Source organism: Centruroides sculpturatus, unplaced genomic scaffold, assembly GCF_000671375.1.
Source record: "Centruroides sculpturatus isolate CEXI.00-Female unplaced genomic scaffold, Cexi_2.0 scaffold1908, whole genome shotgun sequence".
In the NCBI taxonomy this organism is placed as follows: Eukaryota; Metazoa; Arthropoda; class Arachnida; order Scorpiones; family Buthidae; genus Centruroides; species Centruroides sculpturatus.
The window spans coordinates 55,747-64,091 of record NW_019386124.1 but is presented as its reverse complement, the minus strand read 5'-3'; the positions used below and the strand labels follow the sequence as shown (position 1 = coordinate 64,091).

Genomic DNA, 8,345 nt, shown 5'->3' with positions numbered 1-8,345 from the left:
ACAAAAGAAATGATTATACAGAGTTTAAGTGAGTATAACACCCCTTTACATTTAATATCATTAATAACATTTGTATTGGAAAACAATTTCTTTGCAGTTAAAGGCGAGTACTTTCGACAAAAGGATGGAATATCCATGGGCTCGGTGGTCGGCCCAAAGCTGGCAGAGATTGTTATGAAAAATATAGATAAAACGTTGCTGAACTTAGGTGGAATAGTTTTTCTGGCACGGTATGTCGATGATATATTTATTATTTATAATAGTAAAATAACATCACCAGAAAAAATCTTAAAAGAAGCTAATGAAATTAATGAACATATTAAGTTCACCTATGAGTGTGAAAAATTAGATAGTCTAAATTATTTGGATATCACAATAACCAGGTTTAAAGATCATTTGGAGTATAGTAGGTATGAAAAACCTTGTAACACAAATAAAGTTATAAATTTTAGATCGTATTGTCCAATTAATCAAAAAAGAAATATTTATTTAATGGAAGTAAAAAAGATATTTTCTAGAACAACCAGAAGTGAAAAAAGAATAGAAGAACTCAAAAAAATAAATAAGAAGTACTTGTTGAACAATTATCCGAAAAGATTGCTGAGGAACTGGTATGATGAATATTCAAAAAGAAGATTTCAAGTAAAGCAACAAAAAGAAAGTAAAAAGTATGTTTCTTTTCCATATATCCAAGGTATTTTCGAAAAATATAAAAAAACTTTTTGTGAAAATTTAATACAATTGGCTCCATTCCAAAACAAAAATAGATTATCTGAATTAATTAAAACTGAATCTTACAGAAAAAAAGATTTTTTAGAAGAAGAAAAAGTAGTTTATAGGCTTCAATGTACGTGTGGAGTACCGTATTATTACGTAGGAGAAACGAAGCGGAAAATTAAGGTGCGGATGTCGGAACATTTGGCTGCAATACGAAATAAAATTAATACATTCCCGGTTGTTTTGCATTGTCACGTAAATAATTGTCAATTGGATATTAATAATGTAAAAATAATACATAAGGAAAAAAAATATAGTTCAGAGAAAATTTAAAGAACATTTTGCAATAATTATGGAAAGTAATGTTATGAATTTGAATAATGGAGTGATGCCAGCGGAATGCTGGGAAGAGTTAGTGTTATTTAAGGATTGTAAACGCGATGGTACTAGTGAGAAAGATGTGTCTTTCGTGGATGTTTAAGTGTCTTCTGTTGTATCTTCTACTGAGAAAGATGTGTCGTTTGCAGATTTCGTTCCTGTTGTGCATTCTGGTTGTAAGAAACTCTACTGAAGAGGCCTTAGCATGCGAAATGCATTTGGGGTGAAGTATATTCATTAAAATAAAAGTATTTTTCTTTATGTTAACCTGTTTACCTCTTTCTCAATTTTTATACCAGTTTACATACTCGGGATTTATTAAGCCTCCAAAAGTCAGAAACGACTAGTGAATAGTGCAATACGGTAAAAAATATACATACTTAATTCTTAGTTTTTAGTGTATACTAATGTAAATGTAATATTGTATGTGTTTAATGTGTATGTGAACTATTTTACGAAAAATATATTACAATACCATTAAACAAATTTTAACTGTCATATATTTCGTACGCTCTACACACCCGAATAACTGAAATTATTATTATATTTGTATACAAAAAAGTGTCTTATCATTTTTTGTTTATATTTCGTGGAATAAATTTTAAAATTTTTCGGAGATACTTTATAATAAATTGAACAGTAAACACTTCAAAGGCACAATAATTTATTGTGTGAAAAAAACAACACAAAGATTAATTACTTTTAGTTGCAATCAAGCTCATAAATCTTAAAATTAATAACAATAAATCTAAGATCAAATACTTTCATGAAGTAAAACATATGAATAGATATTAAACGGTATGCAATCCAATTCTATTTCTCAAATTTAAACAGAAATTTCATTCTTTCAGATCAATTGGATGTAACTCTTTGTTTCAATTAAAAAAAATTTTGCAGATGCCTTAAAGATTTCATTAAAAAGACGCTTTTATCTTCACGAAAAATAGCATTTCTCGTGCCACGATTCCTCATTTTGTTATTTAATCGAACTATTATCGAAGGCTAACAGATTTCTGTTTTACTATTTCAATTGCCATTTTCTTGGTTTCTTCCCTTGCAGAGACAAGTACGGTGATTATGTCTTCACGAAGGAACACCTTGTCAATTCCTTGTTATGTCTTTCGCTTACATTCCTCTGATAACCTTCGATAACATTTTAATGACATCTCCACGAATGTATTAGAAATTATCCTTCGCTCTGTTTTTATTAAGCATTAATAATTCAGCCGAAAGTATAGAGCAGATAATACGATGGCGCCTGCCGATGAAAGTTGCACACCAGATATTTGGACCAAATAATTTTGTAATGTGCCTTCGTTATAATTGTAAGAACAATAAATTTTTCTAATATTAAAAAACCTATAACTTTTTTTCTTTTTTTGAGCTAAACGGAATGTAACGATAATGTACATTCCGCCATTTTACTTTTTTCTTTTTAAACAGGAGCAGATGATAGATGGAAATCTGCGGAAAAAATCCACAAAAACATCGAAATATTTGGTCTTTTCCTGCAAATAATAAAAATGTTTCGTAAATAAAAGATGAAGATAAATTAACAGCAGGTTCAAATTACAATGTTTGTTGAAAAATAATATTACGAAGGTAAAGTAACCAGAATGTATAGAATCATTGTGAATACAAGAGAGAAAACGAGTCTTAAAATATCAAAATAATATTGAAATTGAAATTCAGCGAGAAACGACAATGAATTCATAAGTGTAAATTAGGCAAAGTTAGAAAATATTTTCTTACTTTATCATCATCATCCGATTTACTTTTGTATGGAAATCTATCATCATTATTTCTTCTTTTATCCAATCGACTTAATTTTTTCATCTGTTTATTTCTTCCTGTCATCTCTTTGTTTTGATTCTCTTCTATAAAAATCATTTGAGAATTTAGCTTTATATAATTTTATATCGTAATGCCTACACCTATTCAAACACATTCATTATAAAAAATGCATCAGTCTAATAAGTTTATGTAGAAATATATATCTGTATTTCTATATAAACTGTACATTAAGTTAGAAAGTAAAATTATTGTGTAAACAGTGAGGTAATGCAATATAATTACTATGTAAGTAAATGTCAAACCGGATTTCTTTCATTGTAAATAAATTAGAGGATCAAAAATATAATACACTCAATATTAATACAGATCTCTGCGTGCCTTTTACGAATTGTCTGTTTTTTAAGTGTATTTGGATACAGGCGTAGACTACGACTTTTATTAATTACACCGGATGTCGGAAATTATAATTCCAACAAATTTATATACAAAAAATTATATACAAGTTTCGTGTTACATTTCAATAGAATTCGAATTTAGTCCTCGATGTCTGAGTTCTACAAGCGTTTATTGTACGTTTATACACTATTTGTTTACGTCACACACTCAAAGAATGCGGAGAAAGCTTAAGTTTGAAAATAGGGACGAGTTGTATACAAATTTGTTAGAGCTAAAAGCGTGTAAAATCTTTATAAACACTCATTATGCTTGAGACGTGATGGGTGACCCACTTCTATTTTTTCCCTTCTGCCATCAAAATTAAATGTCTACGATGCCCCTTATTAAACGATTTACCGTGCAAATTTCAGTTTGTAATATTTATCTATTCAGTGATATTAAACGAAATAGACGTAAATACACGCACATCCTTATTTCATTTCTTTACTTTTTCTGTTCGGACGTGTCACAACCATTCCAAAAACTTCCAAGTCAAATATTATAACAGCCAGAAAAATAAAATTCATTCAATTATATTAAAATCATTGGAAATTTCTCGACATATACTTTGAAGGATAATAAATTAATTTTCAATTAAATTTCATACGAGAAGTGGCCAAGTCAATGAATCATTTCGTCAATGTTAAGATCGAGTTTGTTGCAATTATTTTGTTTGTTGGTTTACTCCTAATTAATGATGTTTACCGCTGAGTATTTTTATAATGTGGTTGAAATTGTTAGTTGAATAAAAACCGAATTCAAAAGTGTTTTTGACGAAATAAATGTAATCTTTGTAGAAATGAATGATCTATTTTTGAATTGTTTCGAATATAATAAACTACGACATACAACACACGTGAAAGAGTGCAAATGGATAACTAATATTAAGTTTTATAAATTAAATAGATTCAAACAGAATGAGTTTATCATTAAAAGATTTTAAAATAATTTTTAACAAATGATTTTATAATTCTTTATAATTTTTTTGTAACCTCACCTTCAACCAACTCCTCCACTTCATCGTTTTCTTCATATGTTATTTTTTTGACCAATGAATGCTTCTCTAAAAATAAAAGTTCTGTTTTCAATGGTCTTATTTCACATCGAGTACTTTCCAAAAACCAAAAAGGACCCTCCTCTTCATCATCGAAATTTTTTAAAAAGTGAAAAGTTTCCATTCCTGATAGAATAATCTTACAGTAGTCGAAATATTCTTTTATTAGTCGGAAAAATCATTTATTAATTAATAAAGAATTTGCAGCTATTACAATCAACACTTTCCACAAATTGTGCATTTCTCGTGTTGTGTTTTTCAGTTTTAAACCTTTAGATGATGAGAATTATTAAATTATTTTGAATTGAACTTACAGAAGATAATTCTGTTTCTTCTGGAAAATCAGCATTGATATCACGTGTCAGTTGCAGGACTGCTTTCACTGTATTTGTGAACGCATTTTCTGCACTAACATTATTGTCACAATCGGAATATTCACGTATTTCCATTTGATTATTAAAAACTAAAGAATAAAACTAAACGCATCAAACACAGCAATTCGTAAGAGATTTTTCGCGTGAATTTAATAATTATGTAAGAATTTGAAAGAGATATAGGAAATGACGAACGGTTTACACCAAATAAACAGATGAAATTCTCATTGTAGGAATATATTTTGTAAATTTTATCCATTGAAAATCCACAGCAATAATACTAAGAATTTAGCAAAAGTCAATTTATTTCAGTCATAAATATTACATTGTGATTTGACATTATTAATTGTCTGGAAAGTGTAAATTGTTACAATCGTAAATTGAAGAATTGATATGCAGTTTTACTAAAGAGTTATTCCCGGTGAAATAAATGACTAAATGTTTATTAATAGANAATAACAAGAATTCTTAGAAAATTCGTACTAGTGTTAATTGATCTTTATACATGGTGTAAATACATGACATCTTCTGTGCCTAACAGGTGCAGGGATCGCTTGTTTCCTTCCTGCTCAGCTCTAATTCTATCGCGATACGACAAAATCGCGCGTTTTCCTAGTACTATTACATGGAATAATTATACTTGTAGTCAATTTAAGCATACATTTCGGAACTTATCGATGTGATTTAACGTTAAGAACATGCTATGATATCATTAAAATAATTTTATTGAATTTAACTTACGTTTATGAAATTATTTTCACTGCAACTTTTCGTTATAATGTCTACAAGACAATTAACGACTTNTTTTACTAAAGAGTTATTCCCGGTGAAATAAATGACTAAATGTTTATTAATAGAATTCAATATTAAGATATTGGATATAAATAATAAATTGTTATTTATTTGAAGAAAATACGTTTAATGATGTAATTGTCTCAAGCAGAAAATGAATGCAAAGTTAAATATCGTTAATGGCACTAAGAATATTCGCCGTTCTTAAAATTCTATATCATTCTATTGGGATTTTTAAACATCTGGTCGAAAATTACTTTTAATTTTATGTTTCTGTATTTATTTTCGACACGTTAGTAAACAGTTAATATAATTATAGAATAAAAATGTACTGTACTTACTCATTAATCTTATTTAATAGCACCGAACAAACGCTTCGACAATGGCCGAAAATGTATTATTGCTATCTATTGTTTAAGCAACAATTAGAAACGTGCTTACGTCACGCTAATCACAGAACTTGCTTAGAATTACGCATGAGAATAATTTTATTTTTGAATTTTTTTTTTGTTTATTTTTTGATCACAAAAAAGACCTGAGCGATTAATTAATGCAATAACATAACTAATTAATATTTAAGATTGACAATTGTCCCANATGATAATGTTGCTATTAAGTTATGGCAACGCAACACTTGGGCGATCTGCCGAGGGGATGCCCTCCGGGACACTGGTCCCTATTTAGGTGTTACAGACGTGGAGAACCCCGGAAACCACGTGGCCAGCCCGTCCGAGCGAGGCGCGAACCCACGACCGAATTCCCAGTGTTCAAGGCACGAAGACCGCTTCGCCACTGGTAAATCTACAAAATGAAGAAATTAAACGCATAATCGCAGGTTTTGATATAATGCTGACTGGTTCACAGTTGTACAATGAAAACTCGTTCGTTTTTTTTTAATCCCTCTAGAGAGGGATGTGTATAACCTCACTTAAACTGGCATTTTCCGGGCTAAACCAGCATGTTGAGTTTTTTTTATCAGTTCCATATCTTTTTAATTAAGCTCGTAGGAACGACCAAAAAACTGAGCGACTCATAGGTCTGCTAATATGGCTGGTGTTTCTCTAGATCAGGGGTGTCCAACTTTTTTGTTTCTCTGGGCCGCACTGGAAGAAGTCAAGGAGTTTCGGGCCACAAGTATAGGCCTATATAATATATACCTGTGTCTGAATATACAAGTATATTTAAGGACTAACATGTGTAAATTATAATAATAAGTATTAAAAGTATTATCATGAAAAAGGATATTTTAAAAAATTACTTCTACAGGCACTTTTAATTTTTACTTAGAAATAGATAAATTCATTTATTATCTTGTTTATCTAAAAGAGACAAACGAAAATTTATTTGAAAAATACAAATATTTGTTTTATTTGGGTCTGTAATTAATAATAAAGCACCATTTTACAGCGCATTTTTATTCAACTAATATATTTATAAATAATATGTAGCCAAAAAAAGTAGTCTAAGCGCCGAATGATTATTTTTACGTCAAGAAAAAAAAACGTAGCCACATTTGGCGCAATGTAGCCAAATCTTGTACAGTTGAAGAAATACTAAATAAAGCTGGAGTTTTGACTCAGTGGGTTATAGACCCAAATGCCGGGAAAGGAGAGAAAGGACAAAAGATAAAGAAGTGAGAAATGTTGGAAAATTAAGGGTCAATATTTTCATAACAAAAGATCTATTTAACCTTTATCACTACTTTTTATCTTTTATCTTTTCTCTCCTTTTTCAAATATGGGTCTATAATTTTTTGAGTCACAACTCCAGCTTTATTTAGTATTTCTTTTTCATTCACACATCTCCAAGTACAGTATTTGAAAATATTTCTTTTCCACTCAAAAATAAAATATGAATGAAGGTTTACGACTTTGTGAAACTTCTTTTTTGAGTTTATGCGGTTGAAATAAATAAATAATAAAAATTTAAAACATTTGTCGGTTTTGTTTACACATTTATTGGGCTGCATTGGAACTTGCCTCGAGCTGCATGCTGCCTGCGGGTTGGACACTCCTGCTCTAGATGATAGTAATTTACACTTGAAAAAACCGAACAACGTGGATTCCTAATATGGTTATTAAGTGACCATGTCATTAAATGATTAAAACCGAAAAAAATTTTAATATAATTTTGTATCGCATTTAATTTAATAAAACATTTTTAACCATTTCACAATAGCAATTTATTTTACAAAAATATGTGTTTACATTCTCCTTAAACCTTAAAATAGTCTTAAAACAGTAACAGGTAACCATACTAAATAGGTGTTTTTAAAATAGCCACTTGCAGACATTTTAAAATAACCTTTTAAAACTCCTAGATAATTTTCTATGGTCTTCTAAAATTTTTTTCTCATTATAACCATTACGTGTGTTATCAACCTGCAAATTTAATGCAATTAGAAAGATAAATAAAAAATTTTCATTATTTTGACCACGTTAGCGTGTCCATATTTGATTCACTTACCATATTAAATCTTCCATCCAGTCCAGTTATAGAAAAACTCGGTTCAGTGCTATTCGGCCCGCAGAGGCTAGGATCGAATAAATATTTGGGCGAGAGTTGGCTGACGTATGCATCTGCCTGGAGGATTTGCATCAGGAGTATGGTGAAGGCAGGGTAATGTGAGCATAGGCAATCATTACGTATAAAGCCCTGCAAATCCACCGACGTCATAAGGCATTTCAGAGTCGCAACGCCCACCTTGCTCACAGTAGACAAATTACACAGGAATACTTTTTTCAAGTATGTTTGTGAAGAATCACGCAGCTTGATTCTGGAAGCTGCAACATGATCATTGT

At 30.0% G+C, this 8,345-nt stretch overlaps 1 protein-coding gene and 1 long non-coding RNA gene across 2 annotated transcripts in view; both read right to left on the bottom strand.

Annotated features, from left to right (window-relative positions):
* Positions 1–8,345, bottom strand: part of LOC111613722 — a 45,703-nt gene that overhangs the window by 13,505 nt on the left and 23,853 nt on the right. The window lies entirely within an intron of this gene.
* On the bottom strand, positions 2,854–5,947 carry LOC111613719. The gene is made up of 2 exons (XR_002754815.1): positions 5,886–5,947; positions 2,854–2,972 (listed from the first exon to the last, which is right to left on the bottom strand). It is a non-coding gene; the product is annotated as an uncharacterized LOC111613719 (long non-coding RNA).